Source organism: Mirounga angustirostris, unplaced genomic scaffold, assembly GCF_029215605.1.
Source record: "Mirounga angustirostris isolate CCGP_5_RB_7025 unplaced genomic scaffold, mMirAng1.0.hap1 SCAF_5, whole genome shotgun sequence".
Taxonomy (NCBI): Eukaryota; Metazoa; Chordata; class Mammalia; order Carnivora; family Phocidae; genus Mirounga; species Mirounga angustirostris.
The window spans coordinates 32,957,659-32,979,722 of NW_026991713.1; the positions used below are offsets into that span (position 1 = coordinate 32,957,659).

General features: G+C 33.8%; 1 long non-coding RNA gene across 1 annotated transcript in view; it reads right to left on the reverse strand.

Moving 5' to 3' along the window:
- Positions 1 to 22,064, reverse strand: part of LOC123838110 (uncharacterized) — a 270,249-nt gene that overhangs the window by 102,088 nt on the left and 146,097 nt on the right. The window lies entirely within an intron of this gene.

Below are 22,064 nucleotides of genomic sequence, written 5' to 3' on the forward strand. Positions count from 1 at the left end.
TAGACAATATTTACCTATCTGTATGCTTAAAAGTGAGAATTCCACAGTATAGAATTCACAGTATATACATGTGCATATATATTTGATATTTTGTGTCAATGGCATTTTCCAGTAGTTATATTTTTCAAATAATTGCATTATTAAAATGACTGGTAATACACTTTCAACCCCAGGTGGCTCTGTTTCCCATTCAGAAGTGATTACAGAAAGATTGAAAAGATATTTTGCATTCCATTTGTGGTTGTCTTTTATTGCACTTGGTTAATATAACATGCTTCTGTGATTTTAGGTTTTTAAAGTAAGTGCAGTCCCCTTGGAAGTGTTTGCACATAAGCGTGGGTGAAAAACATGTAGCCACTCTAGTTAAGCTTTCGAAAAGTGCTTTTAGAAAATGTTTGAAATTGAGGCTTAGGTTGTAGTCTTTTCTTAATGTGCATGTATAACTCCCACTAATCTTAAAGGGAATTAAATACATACATATAAGGAAGAGTAATATTTAGTTCTTTTGTTTTAAAGAATTTCTAAAATCCCTTTTTCTAAAATAATTAAACAGAAGATTGTTAGAAGCATTTGTCATCTTTGTGAAAAATCTAGCAATTAAATCCAACTTTATAAACTTTAAATGTAAAGAGCCAAATTCTTATTCTATAGTCTTGTGTTACATATACAGACTAACACTTAATCATGTTGCAAATACATGAGGAGAGTGAGATTTGACTTTATTTGCAGAGCCACAAATAGCAACCTTTCTTATATGATTACAGAATCCAGACAAATGTTTCATAGACTATAAAAATTTCTGTTTCATTTTTCTTCGGTCCTAATGCCATTAACTTCTGGTTAGTTTACTGATACATTTATACTTTTATACCTGTGTAATAAAGTTTCTTATGCAATGTGGCAACATTACTGCTTTTCAAATATAAATAGAGAAAATTAGTCTCCCTAAAATGTCAGAAACTTTTTATGGTTTAAAAAGTATAAGAGTTTCAAGATGCCTGGGTGGCTCAGTCAGTTAAGCATCCGACCCTTGATTTCAACTCAGGTCATGATCTCAGGGTCTTGGGATTGAGCCACACATCAGGCTCCATGCTCAGCAGGGAGTCTGCTTGAGATTCTCTCTCCCTCTCCCCTCCCCCCACTGATGCACACTCTCTCTCTCTTTCTTTCTGTCTCTGTCTCTCTAAAATAAATGAGTCTTTAAAAAGAAGTATTACAATTACTTGGACATTTTATTACATTTATAGAATAAATTAGTATTTCTTAAAGCAAAGTGTTATACTGCTTATATTTTAAAATGAAGTAAAAATGCATTTAAAATCCATCAAAAATAAGTATATTTAACATCTTTAAACTTTAAAGAGGATGTGGATTTAGAAAAAGAATAATAGTCTCAATACAGAGAGGCTGCATATCTCAAATTCATAGTAGACCAGTATAACTGTGACTCTTATCCTCCTCAACTGGGTCCTATAAATTCTATAAACAAAGGTTTGATTTCAAGGTTCCTTTAGACTTTTCAAATTTTTCATGAGCATACTTTTTCTTATAAATATAACAGTTATAAAATATATAATTTTTAGATAAAAGCTTTATTAAAACTGAGGAAAGAGACTATAAAGTTTAGGGCTTATGTTGTAAAACATGTTATTTGTTGGAATTTCTCTTAATGTTTAATGTCCTAAAAAATGGAGCTAATAAACTTTAAAAATTATTTAATATGTATTCAGAAGACTGGGTTTTCTCAATCAAATGTAGATATAATTGAAGAGTTGAAGCTGCATCCATATTACACTTTGGTTTTCTCTTTTAAAAAAGGGGTTTCCCAAAATCGCACCTTAAGAATCATTGCTAATTTCATTTTCAACTCCTTGACTATATATATGGTGCACTTATTTTCATATTAGTGCAATCATAGTGTATATACTTACTTCAAATACTTTAATTGCTTCCTATTATTTAGATATCAAATTCCTTATGTTTTTGTCTAAAAGACCTTACTTGATCTACCTCCAGTGTGGGATAGCACACTCTTGCCTTGTTCTCTATCATACAGTTACTCTGACCTTCTTCCTGCCCCCAAAATTCCTCAAACTCTCACTCTTACTAGGCCTTGGCCCATGACTCTTCTCCTCTCTGGAAAAGTCTCTCCAGTCCTTCACCTGGCTACCTCCTATTCATTCTCCAGTTTAATGTTCATCGTACAAATGCCTTGTCTACTCCTAGGCTCAGTTAGATCCTCCTGCAACACTGCTCTGAGCACCCCTTCACTTTACCCAGCACTGCTCAGTACTGTTGTAATTAACTCGTGGAGTGACCACTTGTTTCTCAGACACATCCTACGAAGGGATGAAGGCTGAAAGCTTCGTAAAGTCAAGGATTTTGCCCATTGCTTTTTGCCTTGTTTGCAATGACTGGCCACAAATTACACATGTAGTAAATACTTGCAAAAATAAAAGAATAAATGAATATAATTTGCATTATGCTTTGTTCTAATTAAATTATGCCACAAACATTTTTCATTATTTCTAAATAGTTTTTATCATCACTTTAAAATGGATGGAAAACAATAAGGATAATGATGATGATGATAATACTAATGTGTCATTATTTACAGAGTCTATGTGCTTTATAATAGATAATTTAAGTTAATTAAATTTTTCAAACTTATGGATACCATTGATATGTGTCTTCATGTATATTGCTGTTTTGTTCCATTTGATTGTTAACAAAATTTCTCAGAAATAACAGCTAATATAAGAGTATGATAATTTTTATATTGTCACATTGCCATAGATTGCTTTGTGAAAAGATCAAATTAATTTGCAATACCATTTACCACTGTCTCTCTAAATGGGGGGCGCCTGGGTGGCTCAGTTGGTTAAGCGGTTGCCTTGCTGCTTTTGGCTCAGGTAATGATGCCAGAGTCCTGGGATCAAGCCCTGAGTTGAGCTCCCTGCTCAGCAGGGAGTCTGCTTCTCCCTCTGCCAGCCCCTCTCCCCTTCTCCTCCCTCTGCTTGTGCTCTCGCTCTCTCAAATAAATAAATAAAATTTAAAAAATAAATTTTAAAAAATACCACAAAAGGATTAAAATTTTTGTTGTTAAAAATTGTCTTGGAAGACAAGATAGAAAGACACAGATTAGAAAAATTTGGTGTTAGTGTCTAATGGCTAGTGTTTTTGAAGGACATTTGATTGGAGGAATATTTGACTAGTTTAAGCTGCAGATGAGCTACAATTAATCAACAGTGTTGCTCTGAGCCCCTGGCTGTGGATTTGCGGCCCTACAAGCTCTCAGCTCCTCTTTAGGAGTCAGACAACCCAGGACAGTCATCTGTGTGGTTGCAGATTTCCCGCCTGCGATGTGCTAGCAACAGCAGAGGGTTAAGCTTTTTAAATTTTGCACATGGAGAAAAACTATCAGCAGCTAATTTCTTTCCTAGTTTTACCCAATTTTATATTTGGCTTGCCCTAGAATAAATGTATTGAATATAAGCCAATCATAACAGCATTTCCTCAATTACATCTGAGAGAATTCCAAAATCCAAAGGTACATAAGGCAATTTTAATGATGTATAACATTTTTAGTCATTTAAAATAAGTAGTTTCTCTATTAATAAATTTATTGAAAATCCCCTAGTATGTAATTTGAATTAATGACTTCATTAAGAAAATCTGTCATCAACAACAACTGGTTTTGCCAGGAACCAGAAATGATGATCCATTTACTAAAAAGCAATTTTCAGGTAATTTAGCAATATCAGTAACAATAATAAATACCAAACTAAAAACATGTGAGATGTCATTCAGTATTTGTTCTCCAAGAATAGGAGAGAGAGGTTACAAAGTTTAAAAAAGAAAAATCGTTGTATTTACATCTTTTTATCATCTACACTAAAAACATACATAGTAAAAAACTAAGAATATAAATTATATTTTTTGTTCTGTCATGTTTGGCTTACTCAAAATAACAGATTTATACTTCCTCTGTAGTGCTATTCATATGCCAGCATTATGTCTGGATTATCATTTGTATTATTTTTCCTTAAAAAAATTAATAAAAAATTCATTGATGTTCAAGGATTCTACTTCAGAAAAGAATCCTGGACTAAATTCATAAACTTCAATTATTCAGTATTTCCCTCATTCATCAGTGTAAATGATTTGTAAATATGCTTGAGACTAGAACTTTAAATTTTCAGTTAATGCGAATATGTGAGCTAGATTATCGAGTCCTGTAAAATTCTCAATTCCAAGCTACGCTTATTTACTAAGTAAAATCTACTTTTTTTTTAAGGTTTTATTTATTTATTTGACAGAGAGAGACACAGCGAGAGAGGGAACACAAGCAGGGGGAGTGGGAGAGGGAGAAGCAGGCTTCCCGCTGAGCAGGGAGCCCGATGTGGGACTCGATCCCAGGACTCTGGGATCACGACCTGAGCCAAAGGCAGACACTTAGTGACTGAGACACCCAGGCGCCCCTAGTAAGTAAAATCTTAATATGAGCATTTTTAAAAAACTTTTTTCATTTATGAAAGCAAAATGCCTATGTTTCAGGTTAAACAATCACAAAAACAAATCTGGAGGGCTTACACCTGACAGGAAGAGTATTATTTTTTATGGCGACTCAGCCCGCTATCTGGAGAAGTTAAGGGCTGCCTCTACTTCCATGATGCCTAAAGAGTATTGATTCTCATTGCCTTCACACTACAGAAATGCTATATTTACTTCCAATGCAAAAATCAGGCATGATCCTACGTAGATTTGTTATTTTTCATGACCAGTGGAAGAAATTGAACTCAACAGCAGATGTTGAAATGACAATAAATTTTCCTGAGACACCCCCTCACACATTGAAAGAAATAGATACATAGCTAAACACACTGTAGAAATAATTACGCAAAAATTTAAATCACTCAGAGGAAAAAAATTATTAACACATTCAAAGTAAGAGAACGCTACTTTAAAATAAGAGATGGGGGCGCCTGGGTGGCTCAGTTCGTTAAGCATCTGACTCTTGATTTTTGCTCAGGTCATGATTTCAGGGTCCTGGGATGAGCCCCACATCCGGCTCAGAGCTCAGCAGGGAGTCTGCTTGAGCATTCTCTTTCTCCTTCTCCCTCTGCCCCTCCCCCTCCTCTCTTTCTCAAATAAATAAATGCATCTTAAATAAACAAACAAATAAATAAATAAGAGATAAAATGCTCCTTAAGGAAAAAGCAAAGAGAAATGTAATAATATCAGATACCAGATCAGAGGACAAAGCAGTCAAATAAAAGGTGAAAACTAAACTTACAACTAATACCATGGAGAGTTTGCAAACTGGAGAAAAATAAGTATCATCCATGAAATTTAAAACAATTTGGAAAGTATAATGTACATGGTAAGTGCATAATGTATAGAGGACTCTGGAGAGTTTTGGATTAAAACTAGAAAGAATATAGTACTAAAAATCTTTTCTGACAATGATGCTAGAGACTTCAGCTGTCATTTACCACTTAGGTTCAATATTTTTTTTGTATATCAGTCCCCAAACTTACTGCAATATAAACATTCAATAAATATTTCTAATATTAGTGACAAAAAATATTTGTAAACTAAGTGCACAAACTTTTGATGAACTGTTTGGGGCAGGATTCTTATGTGGAAAGAATATTCTACCATATTTTATTTTATCTGCCAACCATTCCCTGGCACAGCAGTAGTATATTCCTATATACAGTAAATATTCAATAAGGTTTGTTTGTTGAATTAAGTAATAAATAATCACTAATATGGAAAATAAAAACATGACTTGTATGTGGCTAAAAATTGTTCCTCTCTTTTTATTTGTAGTAATACAAATTCAGTGAGGAATGTGTTTGTTTGTTTTTAAAGATTTTATTTATTTATTTGAGAGAGAGAGTGGCAGAGGGAGAGGGAGAAGCAGGCTCTCCGTTAAGCAGGGAACTGGATGCAGGGCTCAATCCCAGGACCCTGGGATCATGACCTGAGACGAAGGCAGCCTTAACAGGCTGAGCCACGCAGGTGCCCCTGTGTTTGTTTTTTAATGTACTTTTTGTTGGTGTTTCTCATGGTTCTCTTCTTCTTCCACTGCCTTTTCAGCAAATGCTTCATAATATATGACTCAATCATTGTATGCTATTTGAAATAGAAAATGTTACTCTTATTGATTTATTGTTTCCAATGATATCTATGTTAATTAGGTCTATGTGAGAAGTTGGGAAGTCATATATAGAATGCTTTGCCTATATCATAATATGCTGAATGTGATTTTGGAAGCTTTTGTTGTTGACATTGTTTTGTTTTATAAGACATTCTCTGCAATCCAGTAAGATTCTTCCAGAGTTTATAAAGTTAAACCTTATTGGAGGAAGGAAAAAGATTCCCTAAGCCCAAAATATTATTCACCAAATATATAAAACAATCTACTCTAATTCATACAGGGAATACTTGGGAAAAACACAGATCTTAGAAATAAAATACCCAGTCATTGTAAACCCACCATCCTTCAGGACTGATGTGACTTAACCATTTGCCTTAATGTGATTTATTCAGTACAGCACATTTGATCTACATTTACATAAATTTTTTTCATGAGAAGGGAATGTAAATTAAAATAACATATCAAGACCTTGGTAATCAAGTCTATTTGTATTGTTTACTTCTCTCAGTGGTATATTAGTAGCAATGATAAATGAGATGATGGGATATATCACTAATCTTGAGTCCTGTTGGAAATAATGATTTTAACTCTGGATCAGCTCAGAAACCTTTAAGATCTGTAAAAAATATCAGGTTGTCCAAACATGAATATCTAAGTTTGAGTATTGGCAAACTAAACATCAGAGGTGCTGAGATTGAAAACCAAAGTATTTTTTTTTTTTTGTCTTATAGTTTGTTATATTTTTCTCCTTTTAATCTATCTCCTGCTCCCCAGAAATCAACTTATTTAAGAATTTTAGGAAAATGATTTTAAAAATTAAAAGAAAAATTTTTTTCAAAGTGTATCCATTCCCACTTTCAAATTTGGATTACTGGCTTCTGCTTTGTCCAAACAAGTTAATAATAATAATAATAATAATAATAATAATAATAATAATAAAGAGAGTTTCCAGGAAAAAAAAAATTCAGAGCTCTGCACTTGGGATCTCTCTAAATATCTGTGTTTACTATTGGAATTTTGAGGTCTTTTTAAGAGCTTTCCAATAATTAGGAAAAGCTAGAATTTACATTGAAAAAACTAATTTAAAAGATAATGTGCTCATCAAATATTTATTAAATACCTACTATATGATTCCACAGCTAAGTTCTAGAGATGCAAAGATGACTGAAAGATGAATAATATAAGAATCTTATACTGGAGGATCTTTGATCCAGGAGTTGTAGCTATCTACTACTATATTCTATCCACCTGGCTCCATCCATGAAGTCTAAAATTATGGTCACCAGAAGTTCCCAGACTAACATGTATCACAGTTGTCACTAGGATAGGATGACACCAAAGGGTTCTAATGGGGGGGGGGGTGGAAAAAGAAGCCCAGAGATACTCCATTCGTCTCAGCTTTTGGCAGGGTTTGCAACATGACTGATCAACTATAGCTACAATGGTTAGGGAGGAAAGGATATTATTGGCACAGCCTGGGTCAAATGTCTCCTCCTTGCCCTCTTCTTTGGTCTATAAGAAGAGGGCAAGGATGCTCAAAACACAGGACACAAAGAGATACTAGTTTAGATAGAAAAATAAAAAGGATCTAGATTACTTTCCTGTGGCTGCTGTAACAAACTATTACAAACTGGGTGGCTTAAAACCACAGAAATTCACCCACAGTTCTGAAGGCCAGCATGGGCACATTCGTTACAGAAGCTCTAGGAGCAAACCGTGACTGTGGCTTTCTTACTCCAGTCTCTGCCTCTGTGGTAACACTGTGTGTTGTGTTCTCTTTTGTGTGTTTGCCTCAAAACTCACACAGCCTCTCTCTTATAAGAATACAGGTGATTGCATTTAGGCCCCACCTGATAATCTGGGATAAACACCTCCCTCAAGAACCTTAATTTAATCACATCTTTTGCCATAGAAAGTAATATTCCCAGGTTCTAGAGATTGGAACATGGACATCTCTTTGGGGCCAGCATTCAACCCACTACACAATCCATTCTTCTAGCTGAAGTATGTTATCGAGGTTAGTCAAGATACCAACTGTGACTTAAACACCCTAATCAGAATAAGGAGTCAATACAGATATTAGCTACTTCTTCAAGGCACTAAATATGTTTGAAATGCAGCTCTTCTCCTAAAGATAAAAACAGATTATATTAGGAACTTAAAATGGATATTTTTCTTCTTTTAAACAACATTACATTAGTTTCAACTTAGAAATTTACCCTTCTTAGGGGCGCCTGGGTGGCTCAGATGGTTAAGCGGCTGCCTTCAGCTTAGATCATGATCTCAGAGTCCTGGGATGAAGCCCCACATCGGTTCCTGGCTCAGCGGGAAGTCTGCTTCTCCCTCTGCCTCTCCCCCTGCTTGTGCTCTCTCTGTCTCTCTCTCTCTCTCAAATGAATAAATAAAATGATTAAAAAAAAAAAAAAGGGCGACTGGGTGGCTCAGTCATTAAGCGTCTGCCTTCAGCTCGGGTCATGATCCCAGGGTCCTGGGATCGAGCCCCGTATCAGGCTCCCTGCTTGGTGAGCCTGCTTCTCCCTCTCCCTCTGCTGCTCCCCCTGCTTGTACTCTCTCTCTCTCTCTGTGTCAAATAAATAAATAAAATCTTTAAAAAAAAAAAAAGAAATTTACCCTTCTTAGCCAGGATAAGCAAATGCAAAAAACCTCACACATTTGTACTAGCTCTATTTGTCTAGTATTTGTCTATTGCATGTTGTAGAAAAAAATATTATTACTAAATTTAAAGAGCTAATCTAAAGAAAAAATTGGTAAACAATAAATCTATAAGAATTACAATGGAGTCCTCAAATTGAAAAAAAGAATTGCCATTTTGCTTTAAAACAGGTTAATGTTGGGTAAGATTGTTAAGAATAGCTATATTAACATGATATCTCAAACTATTGTTTAAGTTTTTATTTAAATTCCAGTTAACATACAGTGTAATATTAGTTTCAGATGTACAATACAGTGATTTAACCCTTCCACTCACTCCCGGTGCTCATCACAAGTGCACTCTTCAATCCCCATCACCTATTTCCCCAATCCCTCACCCACCTCCCCTCTGATTTGTTCTCTAGAGTTTGTTCTCTAGAGTTGAGTCTGATATCCCTCACTTTGTTCTCCACTATGGACTTACATTTGTTTTTTATTTCAGATGATGCTGTCTTAGAGATTTTTCTTTTCAGCTATTAAATTATTTGTCAAATAAATGGATTCAGAGAACTGAAGGTACATTTCCAAACCACTTGATGCCCTAATATGAACTCACTAGCCTATTGCAAAGTGTCATATATTAATTTTCAATTTAATAGGTGTTACTTTTAAATTGCTTTAAAAATTATTCACAAAAGTAAACCTATTTTCTGGGTTTTTTAACCAGAATTATAATTTGGCTTTACATAACATCTATTACAACAATTTAATGCATTGTTTTTTAGGTAAATAGAAGTACTTAAAACAACTAGGAAAATAGTTAATGCTACCTTTGCTGCATATCTTTGGCTCATTCATCTCCCCAAAACTTTACAGAAGTTTTAATTTTTGTTACAGTAAGAAGATACACTCCATTCCATTCCTACATCAATAAGCACCATCCTTTATTTCCTGTATTTTACTATTCGAGTTTACATCCATATTGGTCTCCTCTCCCATTGATTGTTTTCACTCCAATGAAGTGTGACACTTAAATCGTTTAAGTGAGATATGAAAGGCATTAAATAGTTATAATTCTTGTGTTTCTCTTCTCTGTTATTTTATGATTAATTCGGCTGCTTGACAACTCATATTTTGGATAAGAAACATTATTCTTTCCAAAGATAAGTTTTCATCAGGGAAAGGTTTTTCGGAAAAACATTGTTTGATATATAAAATTCGGTAGGAGTTCTTCAACATGGGGATTGAAGGCATTGATTTCATTAATTTTAGTGCAAAAAAATGAAAACTCATAATGGACATGCAGTCTTTGAAGCTGTAGGCGTGCACATTCTCATTAAATTCATAGTCAGTCAGTAGAGTAGCAGGGGTCCATTTATTTTCCTAGGATTTGGGCTAAATCACATCTCTCTTACACCTCTCTCACACCAGTGCCTCCATAAACTAAATACAGACTTTTCTGCGCTGCAATTTTGGCTACCTAAATAGATGGTTTTGAAGTACCCACTGTGATTTAGCCCGAACTAGAGCAGTCAAGTTGACACCATGTGTCTCAAAGGAGAGCTATGCATAATTAGCTATCTCTAAATTTAGAAAGGTATCACTTTAAAAGATCATCTTACACCAGAATTATAGAGATTTACCTTCTATCTCTGAACTATTTTCTATCTCTTTACTTTTGCTCTGTCAGTTCATCCACACGGAAAGACCTCCTGCCCTCCACTGTTGTATTTTAAGGTACGGTTGAGATTTTGCTACCAACATGTCTATGGAGGGAAATGGTCTTGCCCTCTTTTGAACTCCACTAATATTCATCCTCTGGTTACTAACGGTGTGACAGTAAGTCATCTATGTTTGCATGGCTTTTTTCAGTGATGTTCTAAACTAGGACTCAAGCCTTCCTGTATTAACTTTGTAAAGTCTTATCACTTACCTCACTAACTGATGTCCACGTTTCCTGAAGGTAGCAACCATGTCTGACAGAGTAGTAATGAATATTTTTATTTATGGATTTATTATTTTATTATACATTTTACTTACATATTTATTATTTATAATGAATGTAATGACTGTTATTATTCACTGCAGATACCCAGTTAATAGTTATTTTTAATGAACTGGTGCAGGAAGAAAAGATATAGGTGTCTTGGCAAAGAATAAAAATGAATATAAAATATCTTTCTATTTCACCATTGACAAGTGGATGGAAAAAATAACAATAACAACAATACAGTTCCATGTTAGAGTTATCATTAGTTTGGTAACAATCTAACTTGATTTTTATTGAGTAGTTGACAGTCTGATGCAGAAATCTTGGGGACAATCTTACATCTCTGTATGCCAAAAATATATGAAAGTATGTAGTCTATCTTCCCACCACTTGTTCTCCACTAACATTCAACTATGCTGTTAGCCCCGCCTATTCATATTTAACTCAGGAAAGAGAGAAGCGGAAAAAATTCCAAAATTTTATTTGACCAAGTCTGCCTGAAAGTGACTCGGTTGTTTCTTGCCTTGCTTAGAACTGGTGCCTTGAGATAAAAATAAATCTAGTGCTAAGAAAACTTTAAATTTATGCACAGTCGAGTTTACCATTTATAAATAATATACACTCCACATAAGTGGGGTGCAATGAAAGTAGCAAATCATCAGTGTATGTCAAAGTAATTGTTGTGACATTATATTTTTAAAATTAACAAAAGATATAGATGATCTCAACATGGAATGAGTGGCAAGCATTAGCAGGAAACAGGGTAAGTTCTTGTCTTTTTTGGAAATAGTGTATAGATACCGATTAACCTTGTATGTTCATGAAAAAATCTATTTTTAAGGTTATACGTTTAATAATTTAGTGGTGACTCTCAGAAAAAAAAATAGAAATTATTTGCATAAATTCTAAACTATTCAAGTAAAAAGAAATGTTACCTCAAAATTCTCAATCGATCCAACAATAATGGAAAGGAAAAAAAAAAAAACAGCAAAAAAAAATGGTAGAAAACAAGATGCCATTGCTAAGTCTAACATAGTGTAATAGTAATAAATGTGAATGTGGATAAATTTCCTTAATAAGAAATCTTATATCACAATTTTCAGAAGTTCTGATATACAGTATTTTTCTGGATAAATGAGTGAAATAAAATAACCCAAGGATTGAAAATAAAGGTAAAGGAAAAAACGTAACAATTAAATCTGATAGAATAAAAAGTACAAGAAGCTGAATTAGTAAAGAGCTTTTACTCACTTAAAAATGTAGCTTTAAAATGTAGAGAGCAAACACTAATGGAAATGATAGGGGAAATTGGTAAATGATAAACCATGTTTAGTAGAAAAACTTAACAGACTTCTCATAAATCAGCAGAGTAAGAGGGCACAAGAGAGAAAATTTTAACAGAAAATCTACATTTAAAAAAGGTATCATGGAATATTTGTGAAAATTAACCATGTATCAAGCCACAACCCATCCCGAAGTGCAAAGGCAAAAACTCAATTTAAAAAATTAGAAATCGATGGTATGAAAAAAAAAATCTATACACTAAAATATTCAAAGGCAAATTCTCTTCTAAATAAAATCTTAGTTTGAAGAGAAGAATGGAAAAGCCAAAAATAACAAATGCTTTAGAAATGAATGACAAAATCATCAAATAAAAAGGCCCATGGGATTCAGCCAAACCATGATCATTAAGAATAAGCTTTAAAAGAAAGATGCAAGTCCTATATGAAAAAATAAAAATTTAAATGCCAATTTTTACTGACAGATATAAAAAGGTCTTACAATGATGAGGCATCACTTTCTTGAGGAAGTTGGAAAGCTGTATACATTTTCTCTAAGCCCAGATTATAAAAATATGTTTACACCCAATAATAATCAATTTGTTATTGGCACAAGTATAGAAAAATTTTTAAAGTGATTAAAGAATTCAGACATAAACCTCCATATAAAGTACAATATGATTTATTAAAAGACAATTTCACTAAGTGTTGGATAATTCTATAAATGGTTTTAAATGAGAAAGTTTTATGTTATTAAATATAATATTTTAGTATTTGAGTTTTCATAGCATAGGTATGCATGATTTTTGTTAATAAAAGGATAATGATTTATAGAAAATTGCTATTTACTAGGAAAAAATAAAATTAGTCCCCTGGTATATATATGCAATTTATGCAAATGTGAAATAATTTGTAGCTATTCAAAACAAATATGTAAGCTATTCAAATGAAATATGTAAGGTTAAAAACAGCAAAAAACTATAGGAATATGTACATGGACATACATGTGTCTGTAAAATATATATATATATCCCATTTTTGTTTTATACAATCTATGTTTGCATATGTTTGCACATGTATACGAAAAGTATCAGAAGGATTAACTATGAAGATATTAGTTATCGAGGAGAGAAAGTGAAGGAGGACTGAGCACTTTATATGTCACCTAAAACAGCAGTGGAAAGAGTGAGATTACAGAAAGCTTCTAATATATAGTCTCTGCCTGGGGCCATTCACACACTGCGATGGCAAGGCAAACCTAAATGAAACAATGCACGAAATGGAGACCATATATGACTGCACCAGAACATGTCCCATTGGCACTCAATCACACATGCCTCAGTGGTTCCAACACAACGTAAACTTCCAGTTAGTCACATCAAAACTTTTCTTGTGGCACGTGGTCAAATCATTTTGGACAGTTTCATAACTAAGAGCAAAGAGAGAACAAAGTAACAAATTACTTTGAAAATCCAACTCCACGATACTCCTGTCCTAGTATTAAAATTTAGAAAAGGAAAAATGATGAAGGCCCTGTAAATGGGGAATTCGGAGGGCAAAACAATGAAATCATGTTAACTTTTTCATAAGAATATTTTCATCTCTTAGTAAACATTGTAAATTGCAGTTTATACATTACCAACAGGGGTGACTTAAATTGAGGAACTGCTTCTCCTAGGAAATGGTTTTCTAAACTTGGGAGTCATTTAAGAAGTGTAGAAAAAGAGTCTATTAACTGATACTAAGTGTAATTCAAGCAGGTGTTTCTTCCATTTTTATATAAGTGTCAAATGACATGTTGCTGCTCTCTATTTGACTAAAATCCTGATTAGAATTAGCTTGAAAATGAAACATTAGCTGGTTGAAAAGCAAAAAATTCTTTTCAGTCTAGTTGTGGTAATGGCACATAGTACAAGCAGTTCGAGGTAGAGAATACTTCTCACTTAATAGGTACCTGGAGTTTTCCATTGTTGTGGAAACTAGTTTGAATACAACATTCTCATGAAATTACTCTTAATAATGAAAAGAACAGGTTAATTTTAAGTGAATTAAAAGGTACTTAAATACACCTAGCAAGTTTCTTTCCTTATTAAATACTAAATATCCCTGATAAGTTCAGGAATATAATGAAATGTCTGGGTCCATGGCAAGTAAAGCATGAGGAGCATATACTCTTTATACTTGTTGTAAATTTCAGTATGCATTTTTATGGAGATCTCTCTAAAAGTTTGCAAATGCAGTCTCTTCATGTCACAACCATTTCTGTTAAACAAACTAAAAAATATAATAAAATTTTGTGCACTGTGGTACTGAAAAGAGTAATAGCTACAAGGTATGTGGAAAACAGTAAATGATACATATATTATGTTAATATTTGGTATTGTAATAATGATGTCAATTTCATTGTTATTCTAAAGTCAATGTGAAGATTTTCTGGCAAACAAATGACTAAGCCAAATTATTTTCTATAAAATGTACATATATTCTACTTTTTCTTACACTTTCCTCCTATCTGTGACTATTTTAATACAACCTTTAAATTAAATATCCACACAATAAACTGCAACATTATTAGTCCCTGCGAGGGATTATTTGAATCAGGTCTTATTGGTGGCAAAACAATTTAGACTATGAAATTCTAAGCCCACGATATCAACTAAGGTTAATGTAATATACTTGTACTTGGAAGAAAGCCCAAGGTTTGGTTTAAAAGGGCTGGGGCATGGATATATGATCCTGAAGATTAGCATAAAATGGGAAAAGTAGAAAAGAACTATAAGCAGTCCAAGGTACTACAAAGACAAAGAACTTAGAAAGGCAGAGAAACCAATATTCCAAATGGCTGACTATGGGCACTGAGAAAACCATAAAGATATTATTTAGACTTCAGGTAGAAAAATCTACACTAGAGAGGAACTAGTGTACTAAATTCTTGATCAAATTTCTTATGATGTTTTATGAAAATAAAGTCAGGGATAAAATATCATCCCACAGCAGCAGAAGATCATACTTTTCAAAGGACTCAATAAAGAAAATTATATAGGATATAAAAAAACAACATAAATTGGAATTAGAAAAACTCTGATAGGACGCCTGGGTGGCTCAGTTGGTTAAGCGACTGCCTTCGGCTCAGGTCATGATCCTGGAGTCCCGGGATCGAGTCCCACATCAGGCTCCCTGCTCAGCAAGGGGTCTGCTTCTCCCTCTGACCCTCTTCTCTCTCGTGCTCTCTGTCTCTCATTCTCTCTCTCTCAAATAAATAAATAAAATCTTTAAAAAAAAAGAAAAACTGATAAGCTGATAAGAGAAAAAGTAGATTTGAGAAGAAAAAGTTATAAATAAGAGAAAAAAGTATCACAAATGAAGATAAAACTAGATGAAACACGAGTGAATTTAAGCAGTAAACAATTGAGGTAGAAAATGGAAGGTGATTATTTTGTATTAACTAAGGAAAGAAAGAAAGAGAAAGAGAGAGGAAAGAAAGAAGAAAGAAAGAAAGAAAGAAAGAAAGAAAGAAAGAAAGAAAGAAAGAAAGAAAGAAAGAAAGAAAGAAAGAAAGAAGAAAGAAGAAAGAAAGAAAGAAAGAAAAGAAAGAAAGAAAGAAAGAAAGAAAGAAAGAAAGAAAGAAAGAAAGAAAGAAAGAAAGAAAGAAAGAAAGAAAGAAAGAAAGAAGAATGAAGGAAGGAAGGAAGGAAGGAAGGAAGGAAGGAAGGAAGGAAGGAAGAAAGAAAGAAAGAAAGAAAGAAAGAAAGAAAGAAAGAAAGAAAGAAAGAAAGAAAGAAAGAAAGAAAGAAAGAAGAAAGAAAGAAAAAGAAACAGATATAAGATAAAGCAAAGACCTGGGGTGGGGGAGGGTAATGGAGTAGAACAAATACAAAAGATATAAATTTTAAAATGTTTTATATAAGAAATATGTATTGACAGGTTGTGCCATGTGCTTGGGAAAATCAACCCATCATGGCCAGAAATGAGAATTGTTCTAGTAAAACTATTGAGCTTTAAAGGAAAAAAAAAATTTTTTTAAGGGTGTCCAAGCAAAACAATCATGCTAATTATCAGGGAAACGGTTTGTAATCAGATATTTGACAGCAACATTATTTTTTTGCCAGAGACAATGGAATCATATATTTAAGATTACCAACTATCAAAATCAAAGGAGATAATGTAAGAAAAGTAGAATAAGTTAATGCTTGACTTACAGGAATTAACTAGGAATAAATATTACTTCAAATTAGATGGCATAGAGAGGGAGAGAGGGGAAAAATAAATTACAAGCTAATTTCAATATTGCTCATAGGTTGGAAAAATTAGAAAAGAGTCTTTCCTACTCCTCTCCCCTCTAAAAAACAAAGGAAAAACTAAAAGTATTCATAAAATTTTAGTATACAGGTAATATCTAGAACAAAATACAACTGTTACTAAATAATGCAGTTGCTTATATATAAAATTCTAAAAATAGTTGCCAATTGGAGAAAACAGGTTTCAAGGATTAGAATAGCAGTTAAGACTTTGAAAACAGGTAAGTTATTACAAAAAGCAATTAAAAAGTATTCTTTTCAATAAATGGTGTTGGGAAAACTGGACAGCTACATGCAAAAGAATGAAGCGGAACCATTTTTTAGCCCATACACAAAAATAAACCCAAAATGGACTAAAGACCCAAGTATGAGGCCTGAAATCATAAAACTTCTAAAAGAAAACAGGCAGTAATTCCTTTGACATCAGCCTCGACAACATTTTTCTAGATATGTCTCCTGGGGCAAGACAAACAAAAAGAAAAAGAAACTATTGGGACTATACCGTTAAAAAGCTTTTGCACAGTGAAGCAAGTCATCAACAAAACAAAAAGGCAACCTACTGAATGGGAGAAGATATTTGCAAGTGATATATCTGATAAGAGGTCATATCTAAATATATATAAAGAACTTATACAACTTGACCCAAAAAATAAACAATTCAACTAAAAAATGAGCAGAGGACTTGAATAGATATTTTTCCAGAGACGTACAGATGGCCAACAGACACATGAAAAGATTATTAACATCATTAATCATCAAGGAAATGCAAATCTAAACCACAATGAGATATCACCTCACACCAGGCAGAATGACCAGTATCAAAAAGACAAAAAATAAGTGTTAGTGAGGATATAGGAAAAGGGAACAACCACTGTGGAAAACAGTACAGAGATTCCTCAAAAAATTTAAAGTAGAAATGCTATATGATCCAGTAATTCCACTACTGGGTATTTACCCAAAGAAAAAAAAAAAAACACTATAGAAAAGATATATGCACCCCTATATTTATTGCAATGTTATTTACAAAAGCCAAGATATGGAAGTGATCCAAGTGTCCTCAATAGATGTATGGGTAAAGAAGATGTGGTATATACAATGGAATGTCATTCAGCCATATAAAAGAGTGATATCTTGCCATTTGCAACAACATGGATGGGCCTGGAGGGTATTATGCTAAGCGAAATAGATCAGTCAGAGAAAGACAAATACCATATGATTTCACTTGTATGTGGACTCTAAAAAACAAAACAAAACAAAACAAAAAAACAATTAAAAACAGAAACAGAAACAAACTCATAAAAACAGAGAACAAACTGGTGGTGGCCAAAGGGGAGGTTTGTGGAGGGATGGGCAAAATAGGTGAAGGTGATTGAGAGGTACAAACTTCCAGTTATAAAATAAATAAGTCATTGGGGCTTCTGGACGGCTCAGTCAGTTAAGCGTCCAACCCTTGATTTCTGTTTAGGTCATGATCTCAAGGTCATGGAATTGAGCCCCGTGTCAGGCTCCATGCTCAGTGTGGAGTCTGCTTGGGTTTCTTGCTTGGGATTCTTTCTCTCCCTTTCCTTCTGCCCCTCTCCCCCACTTGCACTCTCTAAATAAATAAGTGAATAAATAAATAAAATATTTTAAAAAACAAAAATAAGTCATGGAAATGAAAAGTATAACAAAGAATATAGTCAATAATATTATAACAACATTGTACGGTGACAGATGGTGACTACATTTGTCGTGTGAGCATTGCATAATGTATACAGTTCTTGAATCACTATGCTGTACACCTGAGACAAATATAATATTGTATGCCAAATATGCTTCAATAATAAATATTAAAAAAGAAAAATTGTTTCAAAATCAAAAGCAAGATGACAAAAATTAACTTAAATGTATATTCAGAACCACACCAGAGGAAAAGATTTCAGGTCATTTTAAATATCCCTAGTAACACATACACAAAGGGCTAGCATTTCCCTCCAGCCTGTTTAGAGTGGACATTTGTCCTCATGCTCCCAAGACTTCTGGAACTCCAGCCATCATTCTATTATTAAAAGAGCATGGGCTAGCTATTAAATCTCTTTAAAGAACTTTTCCCAAAACTTCACCCAGCCACTTCTATTCATAACTCATTGGTCAGAGCTTCAACTTGTGTTATTTCTATCAGGATGTAAATCTAGGACATGCATTGTTCTTAAATCTTGACATATTTCCACTACCACCGCCCCCGCAAATAGGAATTCTGAAACTACGGACGCAAGGGAATGGATACAGGGGGTGTAGCCAGCATTTTCTTCCACCCCGGTTTTTCTGCCGAGTAAGTGCTATGGCAGTGAGCAGGTGACTTGGGCTTCTCCTCTCCTGTCTAGCGAAAGGATCAGTTCTCTAATCCTTTAATCTACAGCTTAACATACAAGGGAATGTAATTGAGCCTTGATAAGATGAACAAATCCCTGTCATTCTCCACAGGTAGGGGCAAAATGCATAGTATTTTACCAAACAACAAATTTCAAGGGTCTCAAACTCAAAAGGGAGAAAAGAAAGGAGGAAGACAGATAATTACAAAAATCACATTCAAGAAAATGTTCTCTTTGTAAAATTCAGCAGAACAGGCAGCTTTGTAACAATCCTATTGGTTTTTTTACAGTAAAAACATGAAAAGGATTGGAATATCTGCCAATGCATATAGTTTAATTTCAAAAATATTATGTATTTTATATTTTTTTATTTCTAAAGATGGTATTTAAAATATTTAGTACTGTACAACACACACATATTTGTGTGTTTGTGCACAAATTCACATTTACCAATATTAATATAACATAGACGTGGTATTTGCAGTGTTACAATGTGGTCATTGTCAAACTTCCTTACTTCCAACTGAGGAAAGTTACGCTGCATACCACCTTCCCTTACACCTGTTTGAACGTATTTAAAAATAAGTTATGTATTGATCTTCTCTGTCAATGGCTTGGGACAAAAAGCATGGTTTGCTGATGTTACCATTCTTTTTGCTGGTCGATATTCAGGTTTCTCTTACTTAGTGTATGTTTTACAAATTCATTTCTTCTCTCTTGGTTCTGTTCATATCACACAGCACAATTCGTTTTTTTTCCTTCACCATTTGTACACTTAATCCAACTCTCACCTGCACCAAAGAATTACCTGTTTTCTTCCTTGTTGTTCCCTTTATTGGACATTTTTTACATTTCTTTAAAGTAGGCACTACCCGATTTACCCTGCAATTTGAAATTAATAAGTATGTTGAAATCATATGAAACTTCAAGGCTTATGAATTAAGCATACAATTAACTGATAATTACAAGAGTATGCAAGAAAAGTATAATGCACAGCATGTTAAAGAAGTATGGAAATACCCACGACTAACTTTGCTTAAGGAATTCAAGAAGACTGCATTTAAGGAGGTCACATAGTAGATCCAGACAGCATAAGTAGATATTTCCCAGGTAAATAAGAGAAACTGACAAGGGCATTTCGTAGAGAAACAAAAACACAAATTGAGAAATCCATGAAAAGATGTGGTAACTTGAGAAGCGTGGAGCTGGGAGATCATGGAGGGTAATCACAAGTGATGGAACTAAAAAGGAAAACGGAAGGCTTTTATTTGCCAGTTTGGACTTTCTTATATTTGTAGTCAGCAGAGTAGAATCTGAACTGTTTCAGAAAGAAGTGCAAGCGAGAGTGATAAGAGATCAATTAGAAATTTACTATAAATGAAATTAAAAACCACTCTGAGATAACATTTGTCAGAGACTGAAAGACTTGCCTTCTTGCTCTATCAATGAGGATGCTGGGGAAACAGGTATTCTCAGTCATTGCTGAGGTGATTTTAGATTGGAATATTCTCTAGGAGGACAACTTGACGTCTTCTACCCAAATTGCACCTGCATATATTCTTTGATTCAGCAATTCTAACCCTAAGAATTTACCTGTTAAATATATTTGCAGCAATCACATATGGAAGATTATTTGTTGCAACATGGTAAGTGTAGAAGATTTTACCTCACTTAAGGTCCATCAGTAGGTTACTTGTTAAATAAAATGTGGTGCATTCATACAAAGGAAGCATATGCATTTAAAAAACGACAAAGAAATCCCTTTGGGCAGTGATATAAAACAATCTCCAGGATGCACTGAGTGAAAGAAAAATGGCACAAAAATGTGCATAGCATGCTATTATTTTGTTAAAAGAAAAGCAAAGAAAAAATGAGTATACACTTATTTTCTGCTATAACATGGAATAATTTTAGAAAGAAGAGTGCTATTATCTTGGAGAGAAATTGGGTAGCTAGGAGACAAGTAATGAAGGGAAATTTTTCCTAATATATGATTTTGTGCTTTGTAAATGTTGAATCATGTGAATATACTACCTATCAAAATATTTAAAGTTCAATTTAAAAATAAATATTATATTATTTCAGATAATGAATTACGGGAGCCTGTATGAAGCTAATAGCAGTGAGCTTGGAAAAAAAAATATGTCTCAATTGTGATTTTCAGTTAGAAACGAGTCCAGTTTGAGATAATTCTATACCTTAACAGAGTAGAAAAAAATGTCCTGAATGAGATTATGATAGAGATATAGATAGATGATAGTAGAGATAGAGAAGTCACCAACATCTAGATGCTAGTGGAAGTAACACATAATGGCACAGACTGTATAAGTAGAGCAGGGGAAAGGACAAGATCTAGAACCTGTTACCAGCCAAAATGAAGCGGCAGAAGATGGAGAAAAGCTCATGAAATAGATTAGAAAGGGGTAATAAAATAATAGGAGTATTAAGAAGAGAGTAGTGCTCTGGAAATTGTGGGAGGAGTAAAGGTAAGTAGATGGTATTCAACAGCATCCAATGCTACCAGAGATTTATGCTCATTCCAGTCCCTCAATAAACCAAGAATTATTTACACTGTACTACACACAATGCCCTTTCTTGGGTATTACCACCACACTGCAATTTTCTTGTGATTAAAGGCTGTGTATAATCTATAGGACATAGCAAAGTGATTTCATATAATAAACTCCAAATAAATAATTAATGAGAAGCAACAAGAACTTTAAATATATCTTTGTGTTTTCTATATGGCCAATTCTGCCAAATGCATTAGAGAGATACAGAAGAATGGGCATTGAGAAAGCGTTGTCTATTAGAAACTGCAGGAACCAGTCCTAAAGGAAAGGAGATTGTGGAAATATACTGTAAAAGGGTTAAACAGAATGCTGAATGAAAGAAAGTGTTGCTTGTGCCGCATCAAGAAAGCCAAAGGAAGATTTGAAAAGTATGGAGAATTTTAGTTATGCTATGACCGAGTGTAAAGAGTCAGTAGAAAGGGGCATACTGATAGGACTTAAAAGAAGAGATTTAATAATAGGAAAAGTGAGGTTTTGAAGGAAAGTACAAAAGAGCTCAGGGTTAGCTTTGAAAGAAGGACATCTACATTTTCCTCTGACATTATATGGTAGATGAGAGTATGGATACAGACAAAGGTACCAGGAGGTTTAGAGGGAGATAGGCATAGCATCATATGTTGAGTTAAAGGAGCAACTACAGGTCTCTTAGATAATGTGTTCTTATCATCGTTCTTCGGATTAAATATTCAGCACTAAAGATTCAGGTAAGATAAATATGATGGTAAAAAGAAGATGGATCTAGGACCTTGAGAAG